Source organism: Channa argus, chromosome 9, assembly GCF_033026475.1.
Source record: "Channa argus isolate prfri chromosome 9, Channa argus male v1.0, whole genome shotgun sequence".
Classification (NCBI taxonomy): domain Eukaryota; kingdom Metazoa; phylum Chordata; class Actinopteri; order Anabantiformes; family Channidae; genus Channa; species Channa argus.
Window position 1 is genome coordinate 143,138 of NC_090205.1, and position 19,955 is coordinate 163,092.

The following is a 19,955-nucleotide window of genomic DNA, read 5'->3' on the forward strand; positions in this document are numbered from 1 at the left end:
CTGAAGAAAAGACATGAGGCAGAGCTGGAGGTAGCAGAGCTTAAGATGTTGAGGTTCTCTTTGGGAGTGACGAGGATGGACAGGACCAGGAATTAATACATCAGAGGGACAGCTCATGTTAGATGTTTTGGAGATTAAGTCAGAGAGGCCAGATTGAGGTGGTTTGGCAGACAGGAGGTCTACAGGAAAACCAAAGAGGAGATTTATGGATGTAATTCAATTCAATTCAACTTTATTTATATAGCGCCAATTCAAAACAAAGTCATCCCAGGGCACATTACAGAATAAAGTCAAGATTATAAAGATGTATAGAGAGAACTCCACAATTCCCCCTGGAGCAAGGCATAGGCAACAGTGGAGAGGGAAAACTCCCTTTAATGGAAAAAACCTCCAGCAGAACCAGGCTCAGGGTGGACGGCCATCTGCCTTGACCGGTTGAGGTGAGAGGAAAGGGGAGAGAGAAAAGAACAGAGCAACAAATGCAACAACAAAACATCGAGCAGATTGGTAGGACCAGTAGCTGCACGCTGGAAGACACACAGCTTCAAAGCCGGGGACACCTGCAGAAAGGGACAGAGAGAGGGGGACAGAGAAGGACAAAGACAACTACAGGAGAAAACACACAGCGTTAATGACATACAGTGGTGACAATTGCGGGGTGAGAGGAGAGGAGAGAGGGTCAAGATGAGGAAAGGAGCTCAGTGCATCGGGGGTGGGTCCCCCAGCAGTCTAAGCCTATAGCAGCATAACTATAACTAACTATATGCTTTATTAAAGAGGAAGGTTTTAAGCCTAGACTTAAAAGTAGAGAGGGTGTCTGCTTCCCAAATCTGAACTGGGAGCTGGTTCCACAGGAGAGGACCTTGATAGCTAAAGGCTCTACCTCCCATTCTACCTTTGGAAATTCTGAGAACCACAAGTTGGACTGCATTCTGAGAACGAAGTGGTCCTCTGGGATGATATGGTGCTATGAGGTCTTCTATATATGATGGAGCCTGACTATTCAGAGCTTTATATGTAAGAAGCAGGGTTTTAAATTCTATTCTAGATTTAATGGGAAGCCAATGGAGAGAAGCTAGTGAAGGTGAAATATGATCTCTCTTACTAGTTCCAGTCAGCACTCTTGCTGCAGCATTTTGGATCAATTGCAGGCTCTTTAGGGAGTTACTGGGGCATCCTGAAACTAGGGAATTACAGTAGTTCAACCAAGAGGTAACAAATATATGGACCAGTTTTTCGGCATCACTTTGAGACAGGATGCTCCTAATTTTGGCAATGTTCCATAGGTGGAAGAAGGCAACAGCCGAAAGGAATAGAAGAAGAAGACTAAAAGAGCCCTACAATAATCTATTGAATCTTTGTGATAGACCACTAGAATTATCTTAACAATGCTTAAAATCTCCTTAGTCTAAATAATGTCACAGACCTCCTCTGTGGTTGTGGGTACCTCCAGAGAGACGAAAGAACCTCCTACATTCCTGCAAGATGTACTGAGGTCCAAGTGAAGACCAGTTGATCCTGAAGAATTAGCCCTTTGAGGATGGCATTCATTATGTCTATCCTCTATGTCTTATGTCTATCTGGTTGAACAGGGGCTGTGTGCTGCAACCAGAACCACTCGAACAAGTCAGAAAGTCAGGAGAGTTCCATGCTAAAACATTGATTTCATGTTAGAAATAGTTTATGATAGAATATCAGTACCACCAGTAGCAGTAGTATTAACAGTGTGAGCATGGTTTCTGTGAATGTCAGACAGAGAAGTGTGTGAGCATCCACCTCCTACGCCCCTGATGGTTTAGTAGAAAAATGAGCAGAGCTGCAGCCGCTCCACCCACACACAGTAACAGATGGGCAGCAGTGAGTACGCTTCACATAATTCACGCTTTCAGAGCTCGTAGAAAAAGTAGAACAAAGTGCCCGAAGCTCAGAGTGTGACATCATTAACGCAACACTGACAGGATAATTATGGGATATATGTAAGGATGAAGATGTTTCCATCGGTAAACATTCTTCCTCTACGGGGAATTAACTGTCAGAGAAGATTTTGATGGCAAGACAGCAATTTAGGAACACACATGTAGAACAGGCTGCAGCAGAAAAACCGACTGGCTTCATCCAGGTCTGCTCCAGGACTGAATCAGCACCGAGTGTAAAGCTGGACTCACACAGACATTCATGGGCTAATTCAAAAAGCTGGTTTAAAGTCAGAAAGTGATGAGTGTCTGTCAAATCTCTGATAACACATTATCAGCATGTGCTGTGTGTCACAAAACATCTGATCTCTGCTCCTCACACATTAAATCCTCCTGTATCTCTTGGGGAGGGGGGCATGTCTGCAGCTGAGTGGATGATTAAGCTCACATCTTCTCCCCCCTCCACCCAATCTCCAGCTGTTCACTCTATTGGGACACCCCCTCCCTCCACACACTCACATTACTGCTGCTATTGCAACTAGTGTTCAGTGAACCTTTGTACTGCAGCAGTGGAAGTAGTGAAAAAATGTGTAAATGTGATTTTGTCTCAGAGAGAACTGGGACCAGCACATTTTTACAGTAAACGAGACACTGTACTAAATGGTGCCACCAGAGCCACAAAGCTAATGTTGCTAGATCGCAGCATTTTAAAGACTCTTTGTTTGTTCTGTCTGCATGCTAGTATTTCATCGATTCAACTGTTGGGCAACTGTGGCGCAGGAAAGAATAGCATTTGTCCACCAATCTCACAGTTGGTTCACTGAACCCCAACTTAGTTGCTACCGGTGAGCATTGGCCAGCTGCATAGCAGCTCCTCCATCGGTGTGCAAATGGATCAATAAGAAGCAGTGTAAAGCACTTTGAGTGTCAATAGGTAGAAAAGCACTATATAAATGCAGACCATTTAACTGGTTGTCTGTGTTTATCTGCTCTCAATAGGACAGTACTGTATTATTGTACAGTTTGGGAACTTCAGAGACACAAATTGGCTAACAAGTTTTTAATTTATTGTGTTGGGGGTCAATACCGCCAGGCTGGGCTGCACCTTTAAAGAACCATAAAGTCAACTGATCTCAGGCCACAGGCCAATGATCAAGTCTTAAGTGCCGTGATCAGAGAGTCTAAAAAAATCCAAAACATCAAAAATAATAATAATAAAACACAATTTGTAGAGTCCAAAAACACACCACTTTCTTCTAACTTCAGTCCATGAATGTTACTGTTTTATCGGCTGTTGTTTATTTCTTTCCAGAAAGACTAGCATGATGAATTAAGCAGGTATGGACCGTCATGATCCCATCACTTCACACAGAAACCCCAAACCCTGATACCATGTTTCACTGAAGGCTGCAAACACTCCACCACTCTCCAACTCAAGCACCATAGATGCCACTTTTGAGGAATTGGGTTATCTTTGCAGGCACCCCTGTCCCTGAATATATGGACAGGAGGACCTGGATGGACCTGGTCTACCTCCTGAGCTTTATTTCTTTCTTCCTAACCTTGCTCGTCTGTTCTCTGTCATTCCAGCAGAGTTTGTTCTGCAACTTTGTGTCTTTCAGCACAAACATAGTTGCTAAATGTTGCATCACAGATTAAACCAGAGCGCTACAGGTGGAATGAATGTGATCAGCTGATGCCCCCTGCTGGACCCTCACTGATGATCACATCCTGATAAACAGGAGGCTGTGTCCTCAACACCTCATTGCTCAGGTTTTTAATTGATCTGTATAGACCATGGGAGGTTCTGTTTTTAGAAACCAAACTTCATTTTTATCATAAGCCTTTGGTTAAAAGTAGGCCTGCACCTAACGATAATTTTTTAAATCTATTGATTATTTTCCCATTAAGCTTTTTTAAATTTTATTATTAATATATAATAATATATAATAATATAATAACATCACAATTAATTTACTAAAAAAATTAATTCATCAATCATTCATATTTCAATATAATAATTCAAAGTATGCACTGCTGGGGATTATTCCTCCACCCCAAAATAGGCCAGTCTTAACTGGTAATCTGTGTTATACAGACTAATATGAAGTCTCTCCACAATATAATTAAAGTAAGAACTTGTTCCATTCAAGTTAAAGGTATGTGGTGCATCTACATTTCCTCAGTTTACTTTAGTTTAAATATTGTAACACAATAGATGAATGAACATGAAATCATTCACTATCACTGATCCCTGTCCTCCTCTGTCTGCTGCTGATGGGGCCTCTGCTTACAGCTACAGGGTCCTGCCTGGTTTGGGGCTGTGACTGTTTCAGTGTCCACCAGAACCTGTGGCACATTAGGTTGAACAGTTGGTGCATTAAGTGCAGCACATCCAACTTTTTATAACTTCCAGCTTTAGGTGGATGTAAACTAATGGATGTAAACTGACCAACAAGCTTTTTGTGGTAAACACATGACAGTGGATGGGGAATTGCAGTCACAGATGAAATTATCGCTTTTCTGCACATTTCTGATGATTCAAGATTCAAAGTGTTTATTGTCATATGCACAGATAGAACGCATGTTTCCCTGTACAATGAAATTCTTACTTTGCCCTCCACTCTGAATGTCACACAGTAAGTAAAATGAGAATTGACAAAAAATAGAAATAAAATAAAATACAAATAAAATAAAAATAAGAGCAAACAAAATAAGAGCAATGGTTTGATAATTTACTCTTATACCTGTACGAGCACTGATATTATCTGGTGGAGTTAGGATTAACTTTGACTTTATCTGAATTGTCTGTTCCCTCTTTGCTGCAGACACTTGGCTGAGCTTTGTTCTCACTCACACTTAGAGAAGAAGCTGCTCTACAAGTATGTTTTATTATTTGCTAACCTCTGTGGTGTCTTGAAGAATTCATATCCGGTGATTTCAGAACACAAATATTTATATTTTCGTGCTCTTGTTAATCCATAATCATTAAATCCGCACACTAATTTTTAGCCCAACTTGCGACACGTCGATGCACGTTTAGAGATAAAAGAGATACCGGAAACCTAGAACCTCCTCAAAGAGCACAAGGGGACCACTTAACTACAATCCACCATAACATTTTAATAAACCACTTTAAATTTTACATAACATCTTACTAAACCACTGTTGATTTTACTGTTTAATGATTAAACATTTTATTTCCTGCCTCTGTCTCCACGTGGAGTTCTGGATTCTGTGTCTCTGCAGCGGCAGATCAGAGTGTAATTCTGCTGATTGTGCACCAGAGGACACCACAGCACTCTGCTTCAGCTGATGTGGGTTGAGCTTTAGGGCATATTCACATGTTCATTGATCAATATTCTGTAGGGTGAGATTAAAGGAGGACAAGAGAGGAAGAAGGAGGACGGAGGAGAGGATGGGAGAGGATACTGATCTGGAGACAGGAAGAGTTGATGTTTACTAATTTATTTGTTGACTTATTTTTTGTTGTTTTTGACTTTTTGTGACTCCAGCTGCCAACCATTTAGTTTCACCGTAATTATTCTGTATTTATTTGTGTTTTTAGCCTGAAGTAACAGAAACGGTCTCAGTTTTAGTGCGGCAGTCTGACTCTAACCTACACAGAAAGATGAACTCTCTCATCAGGGTCTTAAGTCCCTCATGCCCTCTGGTGGTGCCACTACCACACAGAAGACCTGTTCAAAACAGTGGTCCCACGATGGTGGAACAGGCGACCAAACTCTGCACGCTGAGCACCTTACTGCCAATATTCCAAAAAATGATGAAAACAGAACTTCCTGTCTACTCTTTTCCTATCTGTCCCATTTGTGCTTTAACATTTTCTTTTTGACTTTAATGTGTTGCTGATTTTACCTAACTTGTAAGCTGCTTTGGACAAAAGTGTGCTTTAGCCAAAGTCAAGGGTTCGATGGTGGTTTTAGTCCAAAATTAAATAGACATGATGAGGAAAAGATGAAGGGTGTATGTTAATAACCCTGTTTGTGAGGAAGAGATGATAAAAGATCATCATGAGCCCATTAAAACTATCAGTAACAGAACCTCATCCTCCTCAGAGAGAGACGTGATAGAGACGAAAGGAACTGGATCCACATCTGGAGCCTGTGTGAAAGGAAAAGCTGGAGCATCTCTGCTGTCCACATGTCCCACAGACAGCATGGACCAGTTGACAGATTGTACTTTGCTGTGCCCTAAAGTCTCACTGAGACCATTGTTGGTTCAGTCCCACCAAACAGTAAACCTGATCTGTCCTGATCTTGATCTGTCCGGATCTGTCTTTTCTTTTAACAAATAAGAGCCCACATCTTACTGCTTTATCAAAATAAAAGCCTGGCTCTTGTCCAGATCTGGTGTTTTAATGATGTTTGCTTGATGTAAGAACAGGAAGTGTCCGGCTGTGAATCTCACATTGATCAGAGGTCAGATGAATGGAACCGTCTAAAGGTGCCAACATTATGACACAGTGCATCATGGGAACCACTGGGAGACTATTATTTTGTTATTTATTCATGTTGGGTTTATTTAAAGAGCTGAAGTGTTGGTGCAGTGCGGAGACGGCTCAGCTGCTTCAGCCAGAGTTTTAAACTGCTCCTCAGTCCTCATCGATCATCCGTCCGTCCTTCTTTATCCACACACAGAGACCAATGTCAGGAGGCTGACAGAGCCGAGGCTGCATTACCATGAACAAGAAACTATTGTTAAGGTTCTAAGAACATGTTTGTCTATCATAATATCAATAGTTCTGAAGCTGCACAGCTGCAGAAGTGATGCTTAAAGCTTGTCATCAGTGTTTAAGTTCAGCCCAGATGATAGAAACCAGAGAGAATGTATTCAGAAATTAAACCGAGAGGATGAACACAAACTTGACAACCCAAACATTATTTATAGTTATTTTACCATAAATTACATTGTTTGTTGGAGCTTAGGTTAGTTTAGGCTCACCTGGTTGGAGCAGGAGTGAAGTGCTGTTTATATGTTCTGACATTACTATTGGACCACACTCTCTGTTGTGGTCCAGTCCATCTTTCCTGAGCTTTCATCCGGCCTTCATCCAGCTAAAAGGTGGGGTTGCTAAGTGACGGTGGCTCGGCTCAGCAAGCGTCTCCTCCCTGCTGGCTGCCTGCTCTGCAGCCAACGTTAACAGCAAATGCACCAGAGGGCTCTGCAAACACCGATTGTTGTTTCCGAGCCGCTTCCTGTTTCTGCTTCCAGACACCGAGGGGGACCTTTAGTGAGCTTTCAGCTGCAGACACTGTCCTCCGGTCAGGAGAAGAGAAGTGACCTGGTGTCTGTTAAGCAGAGCTGGCAGTGATAGCATGTCATGTGGGGTCTTTGTCCCCAGTGGACAACTAGTCCAGAGTCAGAGAGCTGCACACTGAGACAACACAATTGTCCTCTTTCTGCTGCTGGCTTTGTCCCTGCCTGTCAAACATCCTCCTCCTGTTGGTTTAATGTTTGCTTCAGAAGAAAGACAGTGTCCACAGCAGTCTGCAGGGGTCAGGAGTCCAATGATGAAGTACACTGTAAGGGACGAAAGCAGTTTTCAGCAGCAGGTCTCTGCAGAGCTCTGTGTCCACTAAAAGTGTCTTTAGTGCATTGTTGTGTGTAATGTTTTGAATCCAGAACTGTGAATTACTTTACTGTACTGCTGAGTAGCTGCTGAGCTTCACAGGAAAGTCTGACTATTGTGTCCAGGTCCCGCTCCCTCACACTGTCCCCCTGTGTGGATGAATCCATGAACACGATAACCCCTTTCACAGTGAGGGTTCCTTCAGTCTAAGTAAAGGAAGTGAAGTCTTTCAGGCTCAGTAGTCAGTGTAGCTGTCAGGATCCAAGCACCAGTGGACATGAGGATTTATGAGGGAGGTTGGTGGGAAGCTTACTCACTGTCATTCTCTAGAGCTAATCTGTTCATTCTTACTCCACTGCCAATGAGAAAGACCACAATTCTCAGCTAGTGTTAGCTGGAATCCAGTTTACCTAGTAGTGGGAGAAAGTAGAAACACCTCAAAATTGTACTTAAATACATGTACGTAGTTAATTTCCAGTACTGTGAGAGAGCAGTCGTTCAGTGCAGCAGTCTGGGCCTCATTTAAAGAAAAGCAGCTGAAATCAGAGCGGGACCAGTGTGACACTCGCTCCCAATCAGCTTGTCATCAGAGACAAATTGCTGCAGGTTCCTGCTGAACCAGAGGACAGAGACGTCTCCAAGGTCAAGCTTTGTCTGAGACATGCTGATAACCTCCTGAACCTCATGGACACGAGGGCCTTTATCGATGACCTGCTGACCTCCCCCTTCACACAGCCTTTGTTCTGTGCTGATGTGGATCTGAGCCTCATTACTGCAGGATGAGCCACTCGTTTTGGCTCCGTCCAATCAGAGATCAGAGTTTTTATAATGAAAACGTGAGAGCATCAGTAGACACATCAGGCAGAGGTCCTGAGTTTCAAAAGGATTCCACATTAACAACACTCCCTGACAGTGGGGGGGGGGGGGGGGGGGGGGGACTTCTTGAGGACACTGCAGTCAAATGATGGACTGTGTGAAGCTGCAGACTGAGGACAGCTCTGTAGACATCACTTCACCAACGATGAGAGGCTACAAAGACTCAGAGTGAGTTGAAGCCCCTAGACAACAGGCTGCCTGAGCTGATAAATGTCCAATGATGCACCAGTTCTTTTGACCAGCACCAACTTCACAGAAACACAGAGATCTCAACAACAGGACCGTTCAGTCTGCAGAGGGATTAACAGAAACTGCTCTGAGAGACACTGAGGACACAAGCAGAGCAGTAAAACATTTGGAAATACCAAATGTCTGGGCCACACAGATCCGTGTTGAGGAAACTGGTCAGCTCAGTTAGAAAAACAGGAACAGTGAGGAGTGAAGTCTCTGACACATTTGACATTTAATGTCCTTAAATGTACAAAATATTGACTTAAATATGATAAAATTTACTATTTCTTGAGTTTATGTTTTCCTGTTTTCTGTCCTAAGATGCCTCCATTGTCTGTTCTGTGTGAAAAGTGCTGCATTTCTTTACCCAAACTGAAGTACTTAGCCCATCATTTAGAATGTACTTCAAGTATAAAACTAGCATGGGAGAAGAATCCTCTTTTTGTAATGTTCTGCCTCTCGCTCAGATTTAACATGTCTCCACCTCAACCATGTCCAGATGACCCAATGCAAATCTAAGTCAAGAAGACAACATTAAAGCAAAGTGCTATGGTAAGAAGTGTTCCTGTTTTAGGAGCTTTGTGATTTTATTTTTAACATTTAAGTGCATAGGAAGGTCTGTTTTTGCACTTGGCAGTGAGGCTGCAGAGTGTGCAGTTTGTAGCTTGTTCCACCATCGTGGGACCACAGAGCTGAAGAGTTTTGTCACACGTTTGTGCATATTTGTATTTATATTAGGATCCAAGTGAGGAGATGGTGAGAGGAAGTGTTATGGTAAATGAGGGTTTTATTAGCAAAGGCAAGCAAAATGTCTCCAAATGGAGTACAGGAAAACAAACAATGAAAAACATTAACACCAACCTAGATAAGGACGTGAGGGAAAGTGAAGCAACTTATCTCTCAGGGGCCGGAGTAACAGGAGAGGAAAACATATAGAAAAAAAAACAGGGCAGAAGTTAACAGAATTATAAAAGACCAAACCTAAACAGTGAACGAGCGAAGTAATTTAACTAAGAGGGGTATAACACTAATTGGTTGTCTCACAGTTGCTGGGACTTCACGGAGGACACATTCAGCAGCTCTTCTAGGGAGCCTTTCTCCATCTGCAGACAGACTGCAGAATATCTTTGTTGGTATACAGCTGCAGTCTCAGGAATGTGTAATTCCTTTCTAATAGTGCAACAAACATGCCAGGTCAGCCATTTTTAAAAGCTTTCAGAGAGAATGGTCATAGTCTTTTACAAATCATAAATAAAGTGTGAGTTAATGGTTTGTCATATATTTAAGATCATACAGTTAAGAGGAACAATTCATAAGTTTGTAACTGATTGGAGTTAAAACAATCAGTCTCAGACAAAATAAGCTAATATTTAATATTTATTGGTAAGATGTATTAGTTGTTATATATGTTTGTATTCTATTGACATTAAAAAATGGGTTAATGAGATTGGCAAATCATTCTGTTTTTATTTATGTTTTTACATTCTCCAAACTTCTTTTGAACTGGGGTTATAAATGCATTGAGTTACATTCCTGTTTTGACATAGACAGACACCTTGAGGAGAGGCAGGGGTTAGTCTGGTCCTCCATGTGTCACTCTAGCTCTGTTACATCACAGCCTCATCAGTTGGGCTGTTACTTCAGGGTTCGAACAGAACCCACACAAAAAGAGAGAAACCACATGAAAATTCCTGCTCTCCCGAAGTAAATGTGTTGGTGAAGCTCAGCCCTGCTCCTCCATCCACACAGCAGCATTGAACACATAGCTGCTTGCTGCCCCTCCATCTTTGCTCCTTATATTAGACTTAGGCAGACTTTGTCATTAAAAAACACAGTGTACACAGAACAAAATTTCATTGCAAGGCCTCACAGAATTAAAATTTACAAGTATTTAAAAATATCAAAATATAAACAGTAACCACAGGAAAAACTGCTATATATACTTTATATATTTATATGTTTTGTATATATTTCAACTTTTAGAAACTGCTGAGCCTTTTACCTGCTATTTGCTCACACTCACACCTGTGGATCACACACACTGACACACATACAGAAAGCTTCCTGGATTAACAGGGACATTGTTAAGGGTTTGTCTGCTATTTAGAGGAAGATTTAGGGGGGTTACAGAGCTGTCATCCCATCACTTCTACTTTTCTAGTGCACTGTGTTTACACATTAACAGCTCATAAAAGCACAAACAATGTGCCCATATCTCTAAAAAGAGGTGGATGTTGGGACTATACGTTGAGATATGTTCAAGCCTTATTGATAATAATGATAAAACTTAGATAAAGGAATGATAAAAGATAACTCCTCTGATGTTTGGGGGTCTGCAGCTCTCCAGGAGACCTACAGAAGATGTTGAGACAAAAATAAACTTTATGTGTAATGTGGATCTGTCTGTTTTCCTGTGGGACGAGCTGATGTCTGTTATACAGTCAGACTGTAGTCAGGGTGACGACAGGATGAAGATTCATTTGTCTCTCAGCCATCATCAGAAATAATAACTTTTAAATCAAAGTCTGTGGGACTTGATCAGAGGTTGGGGCGGTAGGTGTGTTCGTGTGGATCTGGATCATGACTGGATGATAAAGTTCTAGGTGGGTACGCGTCGTGTTGGAGCAGCTGGTCAGGGCTCAGCCTAAAGGGCAGAAGTAGGAACCAGTGTGGTTTACAGAAGTGGCTACAGGCCTTTGCCACAGTCTGCAGGAGGCTTTGACCCATTTGAGTGTAAACACAACAGCATTTGTGGACCTCTGGTGTCCAAAAACTATTATAAACATCAAGCAGATGCACGGCTCCTTCTGAGTTCTGAAGCTCTTGGTGGAGCAACATCTGGTTGGATCACCTTACCAAGACCTTGGCTAAACTAAACCTCTTTTTTTTAGTCTGTGCTTAATCAACTAGTAGGACACTCTGTAATGATGTGTACATTACACAAATATGTCAGGGTGCAGTATTGTTCAGGTCTGGTTCAGGTTTCTGTACAACATCTCACTAGGGTGCATTTACCATAAAATCTGTGTTTAATGCCAGGGAAGTTTTTTGTGGTGATTAAACTGAGACACAGTAAAAACTAAACATGATTGAAGTGATTACTTTTTATCATGATCAGCATATAAAAGCTGACTCGGTATTAAAAACCGAAGTGGGAGGATAAACCACACTTTATAATTCTTCTTCCCATCCTATTTACTTGATTATAAACAGAGATGTCTTCCGTCAAACTGAAGGTCACTGAGGCCTGACTTCAGACTTCACATTCTCTGCATGATAATCTGCAGTATGTTATGTTCATGATACTACAATACATCACCCCTCATCTGTTCCTCCACCCTGATTTCACAGCAGGGTTACAGCAGCATGTGGACAATGTGTCTGCATTAATTCCTGTTTTTCTGCTCAGGTCCGTGACCCGAGTGGCTCCTCAATTCGGGGTTTGTCTCCAGTCCAACACTTACTGTCGGTGATGGAGGCAGCAATGGGAGCAGCATAAGGCTGCGTTTGCTGTGGAGTACAAAGCTAAACATTATCTTCTCTGTGTATCAGCACTTGTCATGTCGGAGTTTATTAACTACAAACACTGACAGTCGGACAATCATGTGGGGGGGTGCTTAAGGCTGACCATGAATTACAGGCTGCCAGTTAGAGAGTGATGGGTGATTTTACCCTGCGGGATGCCTGCGGGAGGCCCTGACAACATGTCATTACCCCTTCAGACTCAAAGAGACCATGGCTCTGATGAACTGAAAGCTGCTGTTAACTTCGGACACTCTGAGATTAAACCATCTCCTGTTGGGTCCGAAGAGCACATTTGATCTCTGTTTGGTCAATTCTATCTCTTAGAGCTCAGCGAGAAGCTGATGATGTCTGTGTCGACTGTTTAACATCACACGTCAGAGCTGTTAAAACCTCAGAGCTAGAAATCAACAAGTAGGTGGCTGAAGTTGAGCACCAGTTCAAAATCTGATGAAGCCAGGGTCAGGGTCTGAAATGAAACACTGAAGTGAGGCAGTTACCAGAATTCAACAAGTAAAACTTTGGAAATTAAAGTGTAAGAATTCAGACACTGACCATGTAGAGATGTGAGCCGTAAGAAGATGTTTTTACCAAGGTCTCGTGATTTAAGATCTAAGTCCCAGAGAATCAAATGGACTCGGGACAAACTCCATTTGTGTGCTGGAGCCAGCTTCAGAGGGATTTGCTAGCGAAGCAGAAATCACACCATAATCACGCTCAGCACCTCAATAAACGAAAGTGAAACGAAGCAGTGTTTTTATCTGCAGGCTGACAGGACAGCAGGGTTTAACTCACCATAAGATTATTCTTCGTGAAGAAAACCACTGACCAATCAGAGAAGACATTTAAATGTCAGCAGCTGCTCGTTTGTTCTGGCTTTAACCGTCTGAACTTCCTGTAGGGCAGCATGTTCTGTTGGGGATCTGCTTTGGACTGTTCAATTATGAGCAAAACTATGGAAAAGAGAATGGAAATGTTTGCTTTAAATGGACCTGATATTTCTGATAGGTTTATTGAAGTTTTGTTTCTCTTCACCATCGCTACACCTTTCTGTGCTCTCCTGTTTCTGGATGTGGGAGGAAGTGGTGAAGATCCAATAAATAAATTTTTCACTTTTAGCTGTGGCACAGGAAGGTGTTAATTAGAGTGAGGACTTGGGTCTGTGTAGTATGGAATGAAGCTATAAACATGAGAGAAGGAAGCAGCAGGTTTAATGTGGTGGTTAGCATCTGAGTGCCCCCCACCCCTTAAGAAACTGACTGGGTCTCCAACTGCAGGACAACGTCTGTTTCACCTCTGTATTAACTCCAGTTCTGTGTAAGAGCCCCCCTCCACCATCACTTCTCACCCCCCGTCATGATCTCAGCAATAACAATGTCCTAATCCAGTAGCTCCAAATGTTTTTTTTCCACCTAATCTGACCCTTTTATCAGATTAACACAGATTTTCTCCTCCTCACCGATTCTTACTGCTAGGTTTAGGGTTAATGGCATCATGGGAACATAAACAGTCCTCTTTTAGTTTTTAGGGTTTAGAGACATGCAACATGCAGGTGCAGCTGCAGATTATCCACTAGTTATTATATAACCTGAACTGCAGTATAGTAGTACTACACTAGTACTAAACTGGAACAAGGTGTGAGATATCATCAGCACAGTAACAGAATAATCATCCATATCTGACCATACAATGTTGTCCCAGACCTCTACAGGATTTTTTTGAACAGCTCTAATTTTATTTTCCTGTTTCTGAGAATCATCAATGGTTTCCATGTTGCTGAAGTCCTGACAGCATATAAAAAGTTTGGAGCTGGTCAGTGGTTGTTGAGGGATTGAGGGAGTTTCCACAGATTTTTTAGGCTGAACTTCAGCTTTTTGTGGAGATGTTTTTATAAACATAATTTTGAATGTGTCTGTCCTATTTGTCCTATGAGAGGAACTGTTCTCCACAGGAAACTCCTCCATCTCCTCTACAACACCCTGTTTTTGACTAGTCACCACACTGGTGCAACCCTCAACTCTACAAGTCATGCCACTGCCTGCAATTTCCTGGTTTCTGGAAAAACTGGTCATCGCACACGATTTGACATTCATCAAATTGACAAAGATCAACAAAGTACACATTTCTAATCTGATAAAACACAGTCATGATGTTTCATGTCTTTATTGAACACATCCAGTGTTCACAAAGCTGAAACAATTCTACTGCAAATTAGAATGAATTCCTTCCAAAGTTTAGTTTTCATCATTGTATTTGTATTAAGTTTGTTAATTTTAAAACAACAAATTAAAATTTTAGGACACAGTTTAAGTTCATATTAACACATTTGAATTTAAGTTTTTTAATGAATTGCCTGAACATTTTGCTAAAATTGTTTTTTGTATTTTTTGTTTTATTATTCCTCACTTTTCAGTTGTTTCTCTGGCAACGTTGATCCTACATACGGAGCTGGTCCCAGGCTGTGGTCGCCTGCCATCTCTCTGCAAACCAACATTGGTGAAACCAACATTGGAGACAGACAATCAAAGGCAAACAGAGATGGGGGGGCACTGTTGTTGCTCATTCCTGGGATTGTCTAGGGGACAGATTGAGCCAACAACCTCCTCCTTCCTGGAACAGCTAATCCCTGAATCCAGTTCAGCAATACACTCAGTACACAGCAGTACATTTCATTAGGTACACCTGTATAGTCTAATACAGTCCAACAAGACAGCTCTGCTTGAAATTCTACTTTTACAAAGTTAGAGTTTCTCTTTCAATTAGCAGTTCTAATGGTATAAATTAATAATTAATATTATATATAAATTATTGAGGGACATTAGAACTACCTCTTAATATTGTGAGTAATCAACACTTTGAAATAGTAGAATTATCACCTTTCCTACAATTTGGGGGTAAAAACAATACAGGCATACTCTGGTCCACAGTGACACACAGACGTAAATGGTCTGCACTTATATAGCGCTTTTCTACCTATTGGCACTCAAATTGCTTTACACTGCTTCTTATTTACCCATTCGCACTCACAATCACAATCACACACCGATAGGGGAGCTGTTATACAGTTGCCCAACACTCACTTGGAGAAACTAAGATGGGGTTTAGTGTCTTGCTCAAGGACACTTCGAAATGTGACCAGAGGAGCCGGGGATTGAACCAACAACTGCGGGAGTGGTGGACAACCACTCTACCTCCATTTGCCACGTACTTTGGCCCAAAGTGACACACAGGCATACTCTTATCCACTGTGACATACAGACGCACAGACATATTCTGTTCCAATGTAAAGTACAGGTGTACTCTCGTCCACTGTGACGTAAAGACGTACGCTGGTCCACTGGGATGCGCAGGCATACTCTGGTCCAATGTGAGGACAAGACGCACTCTGGTCCACAGTGACTTTACTCTCTGTGATACAACCAAAGCCAAACTTCCATTAGACATCCTCTCAGACTGAGGACATTTCCACTGTGAGAGCACCACACTACAAACTGAGGATGTGGATCAGTTTCCAGGACATAAGTCGGCACTACAGAGTATGTCAATAAATCAGTCATGTCTGTTGGGGAAAAGTTCACAGCCATTTGCATATCAGGGAAATAATGAAGAACTGAAGAACAAACAAAGAAAAGAAACAAAGATATGAAGACGTGTTTAACTTTCAGCTCACAGTTCCCTGAAGAACTTTTGTGCATTTAACAGCACCAGGACTGATGGAGGCTGAGCACCGCATTTAATATTACTACAGTATAACATGAATACTTTAACAACTAGTGTCTATTCATTTTTATAACTCAAAATAAATACATTGTTATTTGACTCCAGTGGATCCACTGGATTTTGTTTTGTTTTGTTTTGTATGTGTCACGGATTGATTTACATATCCCATGGCATGGCCTCTGCTGCAGGGTGGATCCACATGACACCAGCCAACATGTCTGTCAAAGCTGCTCCGCCTTGGCTCCTACATCCGGGGAGCTGTGGGCTCAGCCTGGTCCCTGTGGGCCTTTTGGTGGTAGGTAGAAAGGCCTGGTGGCTGCACACAGATTTCTCCCATCCAGCTGCTGCTGCTGTCGGGACACAAACCTCTAGAGTTGCAGCAAGCATCACAACGGGTTGGGTTGGACGGTATGGAGACTCGTTGATGAAAACCAACAAAAATAGTCCTAGGATGTCCTACGATTTTACAGTCTCCACAACAACACCCCCTCTGCTTAAACCCTCAGATTGACTAAGAAGAAACTCCCCCTAATCCCTTTAATGAAGAAAAGTGGAGGAAACCTCAGTAAGAGCCACAGACAGGGGGTCTCTGTGGTCTTTTCCAGTCTCTCTCTTTATGTTAGTGTGTCCCCCTCCTAAAACATCAGCTCCCAGCACTAATGAAAAATGATTCATATGACATTTCTCTGGTCAGCAGGGAGGGGTGGACTGAAGCACAGTGTGGGTGGAAGACACATCTACAGGTCAGCAAAGTTGCAGGTCAACATCTTCCTCTTTGTGCTGCGATGAAACTGGCTTGAGGGGAAGTTGCTGAGGGCCAGCGTTACCTATAAACAGACCCAGCAGTGATGAAACATGCAGCACAGACAGGGTGAGTCAAACAGCTGTTACCCAACCAGCAGCTAGCTTCTCCCCCACCTCCTCCTCCTCTTCCCCAACAACAATGTGAGAGGTGGAGGCAGCACTCACAGTAGGAGCAGTAGGAGCTCCTGCTGGTCTAGACACTCCAGTTGGGCTGGACTGGGTTGGACTGGCTTAGAATATTAACCTTCTTCTCTTATAACCACTGCTGGAAAACAAATCTTTTCTCCAGACTTGCAGACTGCATCTGGCTCAACAATGGTCTCAGACCAAAGGTTCTCTGACAAACTCTAGCTGACTGTTAACCTGGACTTTTTGTCTTTGCCCCCCTCCCATAAAACTCTGTCTGCTATACATGAGCAAACAGTGATGTATACACCCCTGGATGGGTCTCCAGTGTCTGGCCTAAAAATCTTTGATTTCGCCGCCCCCATTTAAATTTTTTTTTTAAAAAGCTGATTCACGCTGTGATGCTTTAAATTGCAAAGGGGGTGCTGTGAGGAAATAAAAAAGGTAAAAACTAAACAGCAACTCATGGCACTGAGCAGTTGTTTACTCTGGACTTCACATTTGAACCTTTCCAGACTATAGCAGATGAGCTGAATCCTCTAAGACTAGACTCTGGTTGAAGAGAGTGTGGATCATAAACGGTTGATGAATTCATATTGGTAACTTCAGCCTGACAGAACAAAAACATGCTGCTGCGCTCTGAGCCATGTCTGAGCAGAAATCTGGGCCAGATTTCTGTGCATGATCAAATTTTAACTGGGATTTAACATGCACACGCTGGATGTTTCAGTCTGGCTGACTGTGAAAACAACTTCAAATATGTTTTTAGATTTTAATGTGAACAGAGACACAGTGGAGTTTGATTGACAGCTGGGAGCATAGGCGAAGTCAAAGGGGGTTGTTTTGGCAGGAGAAAAACGTAATTTCATAAGTGAAAAACACACATCACTTTTTACCAGGCTGTACCATCACCTTTCCATTATTATAAGGTCAGACTAGTCTGGAAATCTCTGTGTCAAATGATTAATACCGCTGTGTGCGGCCGAAAGTTTTTTTCCCCGTTCAGATTAGAGTTAAAACATTACACTGAGTTCACTCATTGACTCTGCTGTTGCTTTTAAAAGATAAAAGTGCACTAATGTCACACATGGGTATTTCTAACAACTACACTGAAACGGAAACGTTCCCATGGTGAGTCATAGTTTCTTGTCATTGTGTACATGTTTCATTCAGAGTGAACAAACTCTGACCAGTCTCAAAGTAGAAGCTCTGATTTTCCCCTCTCGGTGTGACACAAGCTGTTACCTGTGTCACAAGTGTTCATGCTCATATTTAGTGTCAAAAACAGCGAGAGAAAGTGAGCAGACAAACTAAACAGAGATGGACAAAACAGACATGAGTCTCAAACTAGGATGAGAAGCAATCAGAACATGACCAACTAAAACAAGAACATGACGTCCTCCATTAAGTCCCAGCAGCTGTGAGACACCTGAACCTAGACAATTAGTATTTAATTAGTTTATTCACACTAGCACAGCCCTGTATCACTGCACTGTCCTTTACTTTGTGTCCATCTCACTCTGGTGAAGACAGTTGTCGTCTACCAGGTGTCGTCTATCAGGGCATCAAGAGGTGGAGCTGGTCTAGGTACAGATCATTCACCAAACCATGGGCCTCTCCCAACTCTGTGTTCTTCAGTTAAAGCTATGTCCACATTACCCCAGAAAGATCAAAAACAAACTTAACTTCCTGAACTGAGATAAGCTTCTGCTATGATCTGCTCCTTTGTGATGCTGCATGCTGAGCCACCACACAAGGCTCCACCTCCTGTTACATGATTGGTGACTTTGAGACTGCTTCAGTGCTGTTGGGTTTTAAACCTCCTTGTTATGTACTGTAACTGCCTTCAGATGATTTTGTTGTGAACAGGCGTTATCCGAATATTGTTGAACTGGACTAATCGGTGATGCGCAGTGATGCGTTGGCTGCTCGCCGTGTGTGGGTTTGATCTGTGAGGCCTCCACATTGTTTGCTGTCTCTGGATTAAGTCCATCAGCAGACTCTCAGTGTGAATGTTGGAATTATGCGGGTATATTGTTCCTGTGTGTGTTTGTTGTTGGTCTCATCCTGTCTTTGTCTTTGTCCCCTCATGTGATGGTGTCCTCCTCCTCCATCAGTCCTCGAACTCTTCCTCAGGCATAAACACGCTGAGACAAAGAGCTCTGTGGCTCTTATTGTCTTCATCACCGTGTTAATTTCAAACACAGTCACTGGGGGTTAATCCAGCAGAGATAATCTGTAAACACACACACACACACACACACACACACACGCACACACACACACACACACACACACACACACACACACACACACACACACACACACACACATCTCAACATCACACTAGCAGCCTTCACTACTTGTCTGTATCTACATAGACTGTGGACATCATTTCCAATGGACACATTTACCATGTTTAAACCCCGACCTACTAAGAAAATAAAGTAATTTCTGTTATTTCTAAAGGATTTTGACATTGCTGTGGCCCCAGGTTCATCCCATTAAGTCTCTGGAAGAAACTGGAGTCTAACTGTAAAACTTGACTGAATGGACACGGTATAGAAATAGACAGATCTGTGTATAAAATAACCCACAATTCGGATGGTAGTGTTTAGTTTTTCATTTTCCTGTTGCATCTGTGTCAGTATGTCTGTCCTAACACAACAGGAACTGCAGATCCACCTAAAAATCTGAACTCAGATGCTCCACCCTGTAACTGTAGCATGTTTAGAGCATCCTCGGATGGAGAGTGTTGGTTACAGCTGTGTGGACACTGACAGTGCTGTGATGAAGAAGATGCCTGTAAGGAAAACTCCTGGTCAGAGGCAATAAATCAGAGACGTGGACGGGGGACAGGGCACAAACACAGACAGTCATCACAAGAAGCTGAGACAGTGTGAAGACTCTAAGCCTCCAAACGCCGATCTATGCTCTGACTTGGGGGATGTTTTTTCTTTACCTTCACTCAGCTTTTCCAGTTCTGGATTGTGCCGAGTAAAAAGGACTGACCCACCTGGGGCCAAGAACTGACCCTGTGCACCTCCATGACGTCACGTTATCTCCTCTGATTAGTCAAACACAGTCTGGGTCACAGAAGCTGCATTATGAAAATTGTCTTGATTAAAACTTTTTTTAAGTTATAGCTTCAACTTTGAAACTGTAGACTTAAA